The sequence below is a fragment of the Oxyura jamaicensis genome, chromosome 1 (genome assembly GCF_011077185.1).
Source record: "Oxyura jamaicensis isolate SHBP4307 breed ruddy duck chromosome 1, BPBGC_Ojam_1.0, whole genome shotgun sequence".
Taxonomy (NCBI): domain Eukaryota; kingdom Metazoa; phylum Chordata; class Aves; order Anseriformes; family Anatidae; genus Oxyura; species Oxyura jamaicensis.
Genome location: NC_048893.1, coordinates 63562012 through 63577150, shown reverse-complemented (window position 1 = coordinate 63577150; position 15139 = coordinate 63562012). Strand labels below are relative to the sequence as shown.

At 44.0% G+C, this 15139-nt stretch overlaps 1 protein-coding gene across 1 annotated transcript in view; it reads right to left on the bottom strand.

Moving 5' to 3' along the window:
• The window catches only part of ADIPOR2 (adiponectin receptor 2), a 45659-nt gene that overhangs the window by 30015 nt on the left and 505 nt on the right, over window positions 1-15139 (bottom strand). The window contains exon 2 of the mRNA XM_035345864.1: window positions 15089-15113. The gene's annotated coding sequence lies outside the window, so the exon portion shown is untranslated. The remainder of the gene's footprint in view (window positions 1-15088; window positions 15114-15139) is intronic.

Below are 15139 nucleotides of genomic sequence, written 5' to 3'. Positions count from 1 at the left end.
CCAGCACGCGTGGGTTTCAATCTCCAGAAACTCAACCAAGATCCTTTACAACTCGAGCCAACACTCTAACGCCTGGAGCAACTGTACAACACCAAACACTACCTCCTTGCTTTTACAAAGCGAGAGGAATACATGTGTTTCATGCTGCACACTCCAAGCAGGACACATTTAAGACCAGGCACCAAGGATGTTAAACCTCTGTGTTTTATAGGCAGCTGTCAGTCTGTAACAAATGAGGAAACTGCTGCCTGTGGACCAAACCATTTAACCGTCATATACAGGCCTACCACGGTCTTTACTATTACCTGCTGACCAGCTGCAGACCACTCCTGGCACAGCAAACCAGACACTTGACCAAGACTACCCATTTTAATACAATGGTCAAGACCTCCGAGGCTGGCTTGCAAAATGCTGACCACCACTCTTCCCAGTTTTTGGGAGCAGCTGCTGTCCAGTTTTGCTGACCATCTCGATAGGCTTTCTCAAAGCGTTGTGAGCTTGCTCATCGGTGTTTTGTTTTGAAGCTGGCTGGCTGCTTTGGTCTGCAAAACACATTCACATTCCTGGATTTTTTAAAAAAAAATATGAAAAACCTTGTTTGTTTGCTGATGTTCAACAATTGCATTTCTTTAGCTGAAAACAGCACATATTCCTCCCCCTTTAGAAATATAATGTAGTTTTACAGAAAGTAAGACTATGCTAAAAATCTGCTATTTCTCCACAGCAAAAAAAGTTAGAACACTGTAGGAATAACCAGCCTCCTTACCCATAGAATTGTATCAGTCTAAGATCAAAAAAGCAGCACACCATTTTTTGCAGACACTTTCTTAACAACCAATAACCCAAGAAAAGAGATAGATCTACTATAACTAGACTGCACCTAATTTGCATCAATTAGAAGCAGACTTAGTCAAATGGGCAAAGTTCTAGCCAAGACCAGGTGAAGTTACTCATTAATTATGTACCTTAATGTACTTAATGCAACAGACAGAACACAGCCTCTTTTCTGAGAAGATCACCACAGCTGAGAGTTAAGAAATAAGCTTAGGTGAACCTTCAGTACACTCAATATATTACCTAGCAGCACTCTTTCAGATGAACATTATTACCAGGAAAGAACTGCAGGACATCTCAAATTTCAAAACAAGACCAGGGACACTGATATGCCAATATACCACTGATGTAATTCAAAAGCAGAAAGGTTAAGTTAATCATTTATTACTTTACTGTCCTATAACTAAGGAGAGAGAGCACAAGACCACAGTCTACTTATAATACTCCATGAGATTACTGCTGAAACTTTAAGAATCAAAATTACTATATGCATATGTGCAAGGCCTTAAAGTAGTGATGGAGCTTGAACTCAAAACACAATGTTATGATCTAAACTAAGGCACTCTCACAAAAACTCATCTTGCTGTGGTTTATTTTACCATCTTGGCATAAGAATTTTAGCTGGTATAACTGTAATCCCCACAGAGGTTTATGCTAGTATAGCTGTGGTCTGCAGCCTAATCAGCACAGCTACTCTAATACAAATTAGAGGTTTGCAACACCTTAAGACCACGAACATGTTCCAAGCTAATTTTCAGGTAACCAGGAAGCACTGGGGAATAGACACATCAGAAGTGACATAACATCACTTACTGATACATCCAGATAGCCATGCAGGGCAGGACAAAAATCCAAGTCTCCTTCAACTCACAAAAGAAAAAGTGCTGCTGGTGAGATGTGGTGATAAGGGAGAGCTTCATATCTATATACTGAGAAGTACATGGTCCACACATCGGAGTAGGTAATTGCAAACCACCCTTTCACAGAGCTCCACTACTTGTTTAGTAAGATGAGTGACATTGTATGGATGACAATCAGCACCATTAAAGCAAAATAAAGAAAATTTTGTTCTGTCAAATCTACCTACAGCAGACACCTCCCCGTTGTCACTAAATCTGTATCTTCGGCTGTGAGGTTAAGAAAAAAGAAGTCCTCAGAGGAAGTAGCTAGTATTCACAGTAATAAAAGTGTATTACTTTAAAATAAAAATGAAACATATTTCACATAAACCAGAGAAGCTGGGAGTTAAGACATCCAGGCTATCCTTCCTGCAGACAGAACATTGCACTGCTGTAACTGCAACTCACAAAACTATTACCTGAAGAACCTCACGCTAACTAACAAGGTCTGTAAATCATAGTAAAGTGCCACAGGCCGCCCTCAGACTGACACAGGTCTTCACAAGGCAAGAGATGACGGAAGAGAGAGGCTGCCTCCTCCGAAGTCCTCACTGGGCCCTGACCAGGAGCCCTGTGGCACAGGAGGGATTGCTATGCCCTGGCTGGATGTGTGAGCGATAGACAGTGGCCTGAGGACATCAGAAGGGGGAACGTGTGGTCACGCAGCTTGGCCCAAACCTTACCTGGTGTGCCTCATAGCTTCGTTTTACTCGGTGTAGCTGGGACAGCAAATTCACTAATTGACTAAGGCAAGTACATGATCCTTTAGGGGCAACAAAGAAACAGGAATTAACATATGGAAAGGGCACCATATACAGTAAATTTAGATGCAACTGAGAGCTGTAAACCAGTGAAGAAAAAGATGTAAAACCATGCTAGCAAGCATAGAGAAAATAACCCCAAGTGGATCTTAGAAGTAGGAAGAAGGAACAGACAACGTCATACCCCTCCCAGAGGAGGACTCCGGAAGCTGACAGCTTTGTGGTATCCTCTCCAGCAGCCCAGCGCTGTGGGCGTTAAGGCTCGGACGGGCAGTGCAAGGGTGAGCATAACATAGAAAGGGCAGAAACCAGAGAAGGAAAAAAAACTAGCCACACTTGACAACTTTTTCCTGTAGTTAAGTATTCTAACTTCACTATTCTTCCTTCTTTAAGAAATCTATCTAGACTAATGGATCTTGAGTCAGACTGTTAAGATTATTTCCATTAAACCACTAACAAATTCTTGGCTTTACTTACACACACAGCTTCCTCTGTGCCCATAAACAAGGATGTACCAATGAGGGTGGAGTCCTCCATTCCTTCTCCCATTTTGCAATTCTGAAGAGCATTAGTTGTCTTCACAACACTACAGGAGAACTACAATATAACAAAGTCCAAAAGAGCCCCAGGAAGGGCAGCCAGGTGGGCCATCTGAAATGGTAATACCCTACCCCCAGAGGGAAATCCTTGTACCAGAGTGACCCAGGCCATGTTGTTTTGTACCAAAGGCCCTTCCACACATTTGTATATATTCCAATGACAGCATCTAAACACAAAAAGCAGTGAGCTGAGCAGTCACTATCTGCACTTTCTAATTTCAGAAAGAAGTTCTAGACAACACAGCAGACACCCAATTTCTTTAAGAAACACCATGAAAAGGAAGGAAACGTAGCCAAGTTGATAAGTAATCAAACTCTTCAGAATAAGAAGGGTAGGAATTTGGGTTGATTTTCTGGACAAGGGCCCAGAAAGGAGGAACACATGCAGAGAGCAAGAATTGGGTCAGCAAACTACTGAATAGTTATTTGTCCTAGTTTTCCAATAGCCACTGAAGGTACTCATAATCTAGCCCAACTGCATCTGTTGGGGGTATTAATACATGTGGAACTATTCAGATAAACTGTTTTGGAAAGAGGTGCAAGTACTGGATACTAACACCACCTAAAAGATGGATCCCATTCCAGTATAAGCTTGGTATCTTTCCAAAAGAGAAATAAGCCATTTAATATAATTTTGATGCAAAGACTAACTACAGCATCCACAGCTGCGACTGAAAGGCAGTACAGCCAGCCATCCATCATCAATACTGAGAGAACACAGGCCAAGCTTCTCACTAGAGGCTGAGTGCTACGCAGAGGATCCAAACGCTAGTCAGTATGCCAGAGACATACATGGAAACCCAGCCAAGAACTCCACTCAGGGGGGTCAGGTGTAAAAAGGAAGATAAATACCTCATCCACTTCTAAAGTCTCCAGGGATACTGTTCGGAAAGGTATGAAAGGTTCTTACAGTATCAACAGCACTGACAGCAGTTGTATGGATGCCTTCAGGGGAAGTAGGCACTGAGAGACATGCAAATCCTAAGAGAGTCAGCAAACCACATTGTGAATGTAGTAATATTAGAACAGAAGTACAGTCCTGGATGACAACCGACCTGCCCGGATAAACAGTCATGCTCTGACCCACGTAGACAAGCAAGCAGTTGTAGCTAGGGAAACAGGAGTAAGAAGTGACACAAGCCTTGCACGTATGAAATACAAAATCTGAAATCTATTTTTATCATGTCCTATCCGGCAATAGTTCAAATGTTTTTGCATCACATTTTATACATTTGGTAAACACTTTGGGAGAGGACTTGCTTTGCAATAGCACGGAAAGTTTTATTTTCAAACCAGTGCTGACCGCTCAAAAGCACAGTAAGATTGCAACACAGCGCAAGCTTTCTCAATCTTCACGTCCACAACACCAGAACACCATCCAAAACACGAAGTATTTTCTGTAGTCAAGCAAAGGTCAGAGTTAGCAGATGGCAACCTCAAACACAGAAAGCTGTTCTCAGTACAGCAAATGGGTGAATCTTTGAAATCCTTGCTCCAGAACGAGGATGCCTCAGGAAACTGGTCAAACCCATCAAGGGGTGTTAAGCACATGAAGTCACCACTAGCTCCAAAAGTCCCTCGATGTCAGTGCATGTTTTCTATGCACTGTTTTTATATTCATGCTTAGAAGCTATTTTCTTTCTGTGGGAATGGGCATGCTTACTAAAAACCTTAGAGCTCTCCCTGCAAAAGAGCAGGAAGGGGCCTAATTTAAAACAAAAACCAAGTAACAATAACAAAACCACCACCACACACAACAAAATAAGAAGAAATCAAATGATTACAAAACAGAAAATTAAAAAAACCCATGGAAGAAAGGATGAGGGTCAAACAGGAAATTTCTCAGGGACACCAGGCAGAGCACCCTACCAATACCATAGCACCCCAAAGGCATCCAAGGAACGAGTAGGCACTATCCTACGATGTTCTGGCCAGAGATGTTAAGAGGACTAAGGAACCAAAAAACCCTATAGCTGCCAGACTCTCATTTGTCAAGTTTCCTCCTTCACCCCTAAGTGGTCAGCGTGGCTGGGACCAGGAGGCGATCCTACAACTTGGCTGGGCTTCGGACACAGAAGGTATAAATGAAAAGGTTAGGGACAAAGCGCAGTCAAACCCTCAGTAAGAGGCAGGCTTGCCAGGACCTCTTACTGCAGCAGGGAGGTGCACCAAGTGAACCGTACCACAAACACACCCGCAGCACCACCCGCACACCACCACCAACTCATCTCCCGTGAAGGTGAGAACCTGCTGTGCAGAAGCCAGCCCAAAGTTTCTTATTGCTCCCCTGCAAGCAGGAGGTCTTGTCGCTTTGTGCATGGGTGGGACACGAATACAAGAAAACCGAGCAAGCAGAGCATGAGCTTGCAGAGATGTTTCTGCAGCACAGGCTAGAGGCAGGCTTAGGTTACATACAAGTGGGTGGGAGGATAGGCTTCCAGTTGAGAAGCTTAAGCAGCAGCTCCACAGGCAAGGTAGGATCCTGAGGCTAAGGCAGAGGGATTTCTGGTTTGACCCAGCCTGGCTTACATTATTGTTACTCTGGAATTCCAAGTTTCATTGGAATGACTCACCTTCTTCCAGAGACTCAAATGAATCAAAACACCCAACATGCCCCGATTTTGATTCTTTTATACAGATTAGACAGTCAGCCAACTGTGATTTTTATCTTCTTCAATGAATAGTGTGCACACTGTCACTCAGTAATTTGATGTCACCCATTTCCACTGCTGCTCCAAGTGAGGGCAAAGGTTAAAGGTATAAGAAAACAAAAATACAAGAACTTGACACCCCACCAAGTATCTGACACATAGCTGCAATTTTCCTCCTGAAATGGAAAAGAGTAGCTAATTCAAGCCCTCTCTCTGACTGGTTTATACTCTCACACACGTACCTAGCATTCACCTCAGCTATCAACTCCACACTAGAAGCCAAGCTTGTTCTATTAAAAATCACCTCATTTCAGAACATGCACACATTTCTTGTGAGCCTCAGTCCTGAGAAATACAACTTAGAACAATGAAAGAAAAAGATCTGACACCTTTGTTGCCGAGTAACACAGCAGTTATTTCAACCACTAAAGCACATTCCCTAAAAACACAAGTGTAGCACCCATTATTCCCAATCTCAAATCGGTCACTGCTGTCTGACAAACAGCTGTGCTACCTACGAGGGAGCATAGATCAGCTTCTCTCACCTCAGATTTTTTCAGTGGTTCTTGGCCTTTGTATTCACGTTTGGGGAGGTTACAGTCCAAGATTCCTACAAGAAGGATGTGAAAGCAACATGAAGGCTGTCTCTCCGAGTTAGCTTAAACCTAAGTAAGTTTACACAGAAAGGAAAAAATCCTTAGGTTATGTGTGCTGCAGAGCAGCTATCAGATGTTTACAATGGATAATGAAATGCACGCATTCTATTTACATTAAAATCCTTTCTGTTTTGTAGGCTTGCCAACCACGATAACAACTTAGACTTAAATAACATTGTCTGTAGTTACAGCTAATTAAGTATACAGATGTATCAGCACAAAACCAAGGAAAGCAGGGAATTTTTCACCATCTCGGATACAGCATTCTCCATAACGTGTTTAGTGTAACTATCATTTTATCCAAACTCTTGGCTAAACTAGTACTTGTTAAAACTGATTTATTACTGTCAATTAGATTAAACCACGTCAGTTTGTTTCAGGTCACAGAACAAGACAGAAAGGAGTTTTACCAAACCAAATGCAACACTGATTTTAGCCTGCATGGGAGTTGGAAATCATAGCTTGGGAGAGATCTATGACAAATAATGCAGCATGAAAACAGCGAGGAATGCACAAGGCTTTTCCTGTAATTTATTTCCATTCTTCTCTGCTTTGTTTGATGGCATGTTGTTAGAGCCTAAAAACATCACTAAATGAAGTCTGAGTTTATCTTAGCATCTTGTGTCGCTGGAGTTGTAAAGCACGCAGCACTCACAAGCCAGCTTCAAACTGACATTCATTGCGCTCCAGCAGAGGAGGGAATGTTTATGATTTAATCCAACCTACTTCAGCCACACTTCACATCATACACAGAACAGAAAAGCTAGCTCAAACATTACACTTATTACAGTATGTTCAGTAAGTGCTGGTCCTATGCCTGCACAAAGTTTAATCCCCAGCAGCTTGTTTAAAGCCCTCACATTGTATGGCTTCCTTCAATATTACACAGAAAGCAGAATTGGTTTTCACTACAGACCACTTGCCTCTTAGGGCAATCAACTCTCTAGACCACTTACGAGACGATCCAAGGTCTTCAGCACAATCCAACCAGAAGTTCAGAGGCAAAGAGCGTTGGACAGTCACTGACGAGAAGCAGCTTTAGTGAACACATCCTGCACGTCAGCTTAGCAGCTGGGTGGCCAGCCACACCACGTGCTGACACAGCTCCTCTATCACCTGTCACATCCCCTGAAGAAGCAGCCTCCAATGCAAGCAGCATTAATGCGCATCTTCTGCACCTTTCCTTTTTATGGCTGCCTAGAAATTAATTTTAAGTGCCAGTAATTTGCAATTACGCCATCATTGGTATGACTAAATGTCATTCTACAACAGGAATTATGCAGCTATGCTTTGGTCAACCCCAAATACCACCACTGTCACCTGTGACTTTGAGTGCTGTAACAATATGCTTAAGAGTTCATTTATAACAAAGACATAGCTTAAATTACTACCTAATTCAGGAGTCCCTTTGGCTTGAAATGAGAAAGCGTTCAAAACATCCTGTTAGCTCAGACCAGCGCCTACAAGAAGGGAGCACCAAGTTTGAAGGGAGTTTCAATCCCTACGTAGAATAAAGCCTCCCAAAAGGTAGCTCTTCTACTGCCACCTGAAATCTCACTACTGCACACCCAGCATGGACTGCTAAAGGTACAGGAATGCGGAATTGTACCTTTTCAAGGATGACCTTAGCCTGCACAAAACATTCATGTGAGTCTTGCAGGCACACAAGCCCTCAGGCACTTACATAATAATGAACTATTGAAATAGAGCCAAGACATTAGTTTTCAGAGGAAAACAGTCATGAGTTCTGTGATCATGCTTTGTTTTTCACAATGACTTTACTGTGATGTGTAACAAGGGGTTGCTTTGAACCGCTTAACCAGTACAGAAAAAAGTCAGCTGGAAAGGGCTTACACTGGAGAATGAGAAACTAACGTCCTTCTGAGAGCATCTTGTACCACCCGTCCCATAGCACTTCAAGACTCAAAATCCAAGCAGACCTGGCTTACTTACAGCCATACAGTGCAGTACTGTTACATCAACCCTGACCTTACCTGAGTTTTTTTTAGGTTTGTTTTTCAGTATCACCTCAGACAGTCTTGTGTCATCTCCTTTCCCCCACGCTGACCCGCACGCTGGAGTCCTTCCAAATCAGTTGACATAACTGGCATTTTCAACAGCATCACGCGCCGCTTAGATATTTTGGACAGAAACATTTCTGGAAGTGCTGTGAAACTTGGCCAGCCTCTTGTTCTCCATCAAGGATCAGCTCAACCTGAAATTCTGAGTTTGCCTTTATGGCAGGGCACAGGGAACACCCTACCTTTAAACTTCAGAGCATAGGATCAAGTCCAAATTAGAAGATAGGTGTTTTGTTGTTTTTTGTTGTTGTTTGCTTTGTTTTATCTCAATTATTTTAGCACTACATCCTTGCTTACTGAATCAACCATTACACCTTTCTGGTTACAAAAACCTAATGCTTAATTATTGATTTCCCCTCTTTACAGTCCCAGTTGATACAAGAATGCCAAGGCACCTATGAAAAAAAAACCTGATAAATATCTTACGAATCAAATCTAAGCAACCTTGCAATTTCCTTCGCTGTATTAGTGAAGTCCAAAAAAAGGAACAGATTTTTATAACCCATTCATTACTGAAGTATTTCTATAACACTGCAGAATTAATATGGTTGCCATTTATTAAAAAGGTCACAGAGCAGGAAGTCAAAGAGCCGTTAATCTTCATGTCCATGCTTAAGTGCATGAGGACACAAGCCTTTTTCAGCATTCTCCTCTTAGCTTAGACCACATAAAGGTCAGAAAGCCACTATGTAAAGCTTTTGTTGACTTTATTATGTTTTTCCTCAACTCTCAGCACATCCACCTCGGAAAACAATCCATTTTGTTCCCCACTGAAGGTACAGCAGGCAGAAAGCCAACAGTTGGCACTTTATCACATAGCTATTTTAATGATAATTATGAATAGGCCCTTCTTTTTATTTCTACAGTCACATTCTATTAAAAATTGCCTACAAGATTAATACCGAGAACAGCAGAATATTGCTGTTATCGACCCTGCAACGCTGTAATGCTGTTCTCCGGAATATATAAGGAGACGTAAGCAATCGCTTAAACAAAAGCGAAAAAAAAACACTGCTTGCAAAACACACTGTTCTGTCACATCCCAAAACGCCAGGAAGCACCAGGCTCCACCACCACCTCACCCCCACAGCTCTAGCACTCGTCTACATAATATGCGCCCACAAATTTCACCGGCCAAGGAGGACAAGAGTTAAAGCATTAGAGGAGGGAGGTGGGGGGACACACAGAGAAGAACATCCTTCAGTTTACGTCAGGCAAGGGCAACCAGCGGGTGTCACAGAGCAGCCCGCTAGGAAATGCTGCGAGGTATTCTTCACAAGAAGAACACACCTGAACTGCCTGCTGAGAGAAGCTGGAGTGCGCGTTCAGTGGCACTTCAGCTCAAGCCCTACTAGGTATCCAAGTCCTTGATCCAAAAGCTAAATCACTTCCCCTGAAGGTACAAGCTTGCCAATGCTCTCAAGACTGATAACTGGTGTTGGCTATGCTGAACTGTGTGTCGCGTGGCTTTTTAAAGCAGCTCCCACTGCAGACTGGGAGGCAGGTATCAGTACATCTAGCGGAGGCAAGAGTTTTACCGCTTAGATGAAATTTAAGAAGCCAGAGATGGACTCGCCCTCAGAAGACTGCTTTTACTGCAAGAGCCTGATTAGTCCATTTTCATCACAAGTTCCCCATTTTTCAGAAACTCAGGAACAGCATATAGGCATGCTGGCTTGAGGTCCTATTATGGCAATAGGTCCCAAGACAGTATCACCCACCAGGTAGTTTGTACAAGAAAACAGAGTTTGCACAACTACATCAAGAAAAAGTTTCACACAGCACGAAGGTCTGTGGTACATTCCCTCCAAAAGGATTGCCTGTTTATTCAAATATCCATAAACATCCCATTTACTAAACCTCACAGAGCAACATCCGGAGGAAATTGTACTCGTCAAGTACCAAGCAAATCCACAAGCAAGGAGCTACAACAGCAACCTTGCCAGAATGCTGTCACTGAAACAGAGAGAAGCCAGCAAAGGATTCTCACCAGCAAAATGACCCTTAAATAAAAACTGCAGGAGACCTGGGTCAATGTATCCAGTGATCGCCTAACTGAATCCATAGCATAAAAGCTGCCATCCTCTAGACCTAAACAGGGCAGCACAACTGACCTTGCCTTCAAACAAGGAACAGCAGTCTCTGCAATCCCCTAATCAAATGGAACTGAACAGGCTGGGGAAAATAACACTTAATTTGGTTATGAAGAGAGGGAGGGAAACTGAAAATGTATGAAAAACAGCTTTCACGTACTTGTAAGTCAATCTAACCATGCCTTTGACTATATGCAAATGATCATGACTGCATTCAGCAAAACAACAATTCACGTTGCAAAGACAACAACCGTAGGCAGTGCTGTACCATTACACCTGTATCGAGCGTACGTTCAGCTTTCAACATCACATGAAGCAACATGAGCACTAACCACTTTGAGATAAAACCCTGCCAGAAAGGGGAGAGTACGGAAGGGCAAAAAAGGAAGTAGCCTTTCCCACAGCAGCACCCCGCAGCACAGAGGCTCGCAGGGTGCTTAGATCTGCCCCCCCAACACCACCATCCATTTTAGGTATTCAGAACAGACTTCCATACCACTCTGCAAGTAAATTGTCTGCTTACTGCTATCTAAAGGTATCTGAGAGCTGATGATTACAGCACTGCCTATTCCAACACTTTCTTTCTGTTAATAGCGCCTATTTTCTGTTCTCACAAGAGCTTAATTAGTCCTGTTCAGAGCAACAGCAGCTGGCACACCCCAGCAGACTCCATTGCATTTTCCCAGTTAATGAAATCCAGCTGAACCATGCTGCAAGTTTTCTACACGGACAATTACATGTCCTGTGAACCTTATTCCTACCTACACCTTTGAAGACACCCTTCTGCAAGGAAGTCTGCAGCAATGAAGTCCTGAAGCAGTGTGGCAGGCATGCAGATCACAGAAGGCCGAAGAGAGCTGAGGCCAGGAAAAGAAAACCCCTCCTCCACTAATGGGGCAGCAGAGGTCTTATGAGACTGGAATACAAGAGTAATCGTGACTCCATGCAACAAATGAAATATTTATTTGTACCTGTCACCCCTACAACATATTTCATCTGCTCAAGAGATCATTAACATGCACGCACTGAAAAAGCTCCAGAATTTGGACGGTCATTTACTTCCTATCCTGACCAGATCACGACTCAAACAGATGCCACTTCACAAGGAAAACCGCGAGGGACAGGTAGTTCCATACAGGGGTGAAAATTCAGAAGAAGTTGTAATTGGAAATCATATTAAACCAGATGACAAGCTGGTATTAAACACATTTCCTCTCCCGAATTCCAAACACATTAATTTTGCCCGCAACTCCTTGCTTTGAGTTCTTTGCTACTTCTGCAACAAAGCAAAGCGGTGTAAGCTGCGGCACCTCCTTCCCCAAGAGAGGCTGCCTGCTTATCGCCACCCCAACTGCCACCCTGCCAAGGGGAGAGCAGCTGCCTGCATTCAGAGAGACCGTCACTGAGCCCCGAAAGGAAGCCTTGGCGTTTGTCTTCAAACTGGACTAAGACAAACATTCTGACATCAAAACAACCAGACACACTTTCCAGAAAGCGTGTCACTGGGCAACTTGAAGTCCACCTCAGGTTCACAATTTACAAAAAATACAGAAAAAAGCTTATATGCCAAGCTATTGCCACACACAGAAGGTTACTTTTTACAAAGTACTGCAACAGGAACTATCTGGAAATAACTTCTGCTTCTTATTATTTTACATCTTGACCTGCAGCATCCTACTTCTAAGAACTAAAAAAAAAAAAAAAAGTGTTCTGGTAGTCGGAACATACTCAAATAAACAAGCAGAAGTTAAAAATCGTTTCAGAAGCCTGTTTTCTGCAGAAGTAAAACTAGAGCTAAGTTTGTCACTGTATTCCTGCTTTTTAAAACCCATTTCTTTGCTGGACTCTTCTTGACAAACAGATCGCTTTAAAAAGCAAAGGCGGCCAGCCACTATGCTAGGTGCAACCAGTGAAACACAGTGTCTTGCAGAAAGGATGGGCACTTGTTTAAAACAAGATTTATCAGAGGATGATACAATTCAAAGTAATAGCCTTCCCTGTAAACTCTGTCCTAAATACTTTTTTGCAATCACTACCATTATCTTGTGTAAGAACGTCTTTTAAAATCTACCAACACTGTCTGCCAGGAAAGTCACTGAATGACTCAGACGCAGACACTTTCAGACCATAAATACTCAGAATTGCTATTTCCATTTCAGAACTACTGCTATTTAAGCGTTTGAATTGATGATGGCATAACAATCCAACAACCGCCTGAAGTTTCCTTATCAAGATTTTCCTCATGTACAGGCAACATCTCCACTGACGAAAGCAAGCCTGGTTTCTTTGCGCAGCATCTCGGACAATACAGTTACACAACCAGAAACCTGTAAAACTTGCAAAATTTTAACTGCCTCACATTGAGCATCTTTGTACGGGAAAGCTTGACGCAGCTCCTTGAACGTTCAACTGAAAGCATAAGATGGCAACAGAGATCCAAGAGTTAACATCACTGGCATTACATGCCCTGCCAATTCCCATTAATTTTCCTTCATGACAAATCAACAGAACCACTCGCCTAGAGCAAGCTTTTTTTCAAAGCCCAGCCTTTCCATCCTGCATCCAGGAGTCAGGCTTCAGGTCTGAACCTCACCCACAGCTGCCCAAACCACCGCTCACAAGGCACTTGGGCAGACTTGCAGTGAGGCCAGCAGTTCAACGGCACTGACACCACTCTATCGGTGCAAAGACAGGTGGGGAGAGAGCCCTTTGTTTGGCTCAGTTAAAGACCTGACACAGCGTAAGCTCCTATACTCGTCATGTTTTACATTTGTTACTGAGAACATACATATCATAAATAAAAGTCTGTTGAAGGAATATTCACCATGAAAGGCTTTGTTAAGAACTACGCCAAAACACACGCTTCTCCTTCACACTAGATTATGTTTTCATATCTGATGTATACACAGAAAGCATGATTCGGAAAACTTGGGCAGAGAGCGGACGCAGCTTTTAACTCTGCCATCACCACTCTGATTCAGTTTCTGCATTAGTGACTGTTCTCACAAGTTTCCACCGTGAAGCTGCCAACAGCCTTATCCACTGGCTTTATAACAACATTTAGTTGTCAGCTCAGACAAGGGAGTCGCTTCCATGATCTACTGCTGTTACACTTCCAACACAACAACAAACTTCAAGTTGTCTGCTAACCCCCACTCGCAGTCCTCACGTAGGACGAGGCGTCACGGTACAGCTGAAGTTTGCATACGTAACAGGTTTCTCTACAAAGCAAGAACCAGAGCCTATCATCATCATAACTGGAACTGGCTGGTACCCTGACAGGAAAAGAAAAAAACAAACCCAAAATACGATCACTTCCCTTTCTGTATAAAGAATAACAGTTCCGAGCTGGAGATAAGAAAAGAAAACAGGCTGCGTTTTATGACTGCGCTGCACCCCAATTCCGTGACACACCATCGAGCTCTGCCAGTCATAAAGATATTTTCCTCTGCTGCAGCAGCTACCACCCAAATCTGAAGTAGTCTCATTAAGAAAGTCAGTGTCTCACTTCTGAAACGCCACTAAACGGCCCCTGGAAGCCGAGGGATCTCACCGCAAAACTCCAAAGAGGGGGGGTGGCTGCATGGCGCAGTTCTGCGACCTCCAGGAGCGGCGAGGAGCACAGCCAGCACACAGCCTGGAATTTAACACTCCCTGACACCAACTACAGCAAGGGAGGGAAAGCGAGAGTTTAAGTTACATGTTGGGACCTCAACTCTTGGAAACCGGATTATGCCCGGAACACATGCCCAGAGTGCCTGTCCGACTCTATAAAACCTGGCCTGTTTTAAGAAATACGCCAAACATTGGTCCGTGAGACAGTTCAACCACCTGAGGAGCTTCCACGCAGCACTAGGACTGAAAAGTACCTTTGAATAAGGAATAATATCTACGAGTTTTTCTGCTGTATGACAGGTGCACGTTACCTTACATGGAATTACAATGCCCTTATGCCACTGAAGTTGAAATTTCATATTAAGGGTTTTCTTACGCATATGCCAACACAGCCATCCACTAAAGGCACTAAACCAACCACCTAGGGTTTTAATTAGGAGTAAAATAGACACAAGAAGATGGCAACACACCGCCCACAAAGTCACCACGAACAGCAGCTGTCCCATCTTATTGTCCTCCAGTTGCCTCCCATAACCTCCACCACCCCCCTTTGTCCCGAACACACCAGGGACGAGCGCCCCATCGCCTCCGGGAGCAACAAAACTTGCGAAAAACTTTTATTTAACCCGCTCTCACCCGGGATCCGCTCTCGGGCTGGCCTCTAGGGCTTATATCAGTGCGCAGCCAGGGCGAGCCTCCCGCACCCCTACCGGGCCCGCAGCCCTGCTGCGGCCTCGGGCCCGCCTCACCGAGCGGCCACGGCGGGGGACCGAGAAGAGACCGAGAAGGGACCGAAGGGAGACTGAGAGGGGACCGAAGGGGACCGAAAGAGGACTGAGGTGGTCCCGGGGCCCGGCCGCCGCCCCCGGGCCCGTCCCGTGCCCCCCCCCGCCGCTCACCTGGCAACGGCCGGCGCCCGCCCGCGGCCCCCGCTGCCGCCGCCGCCCCCC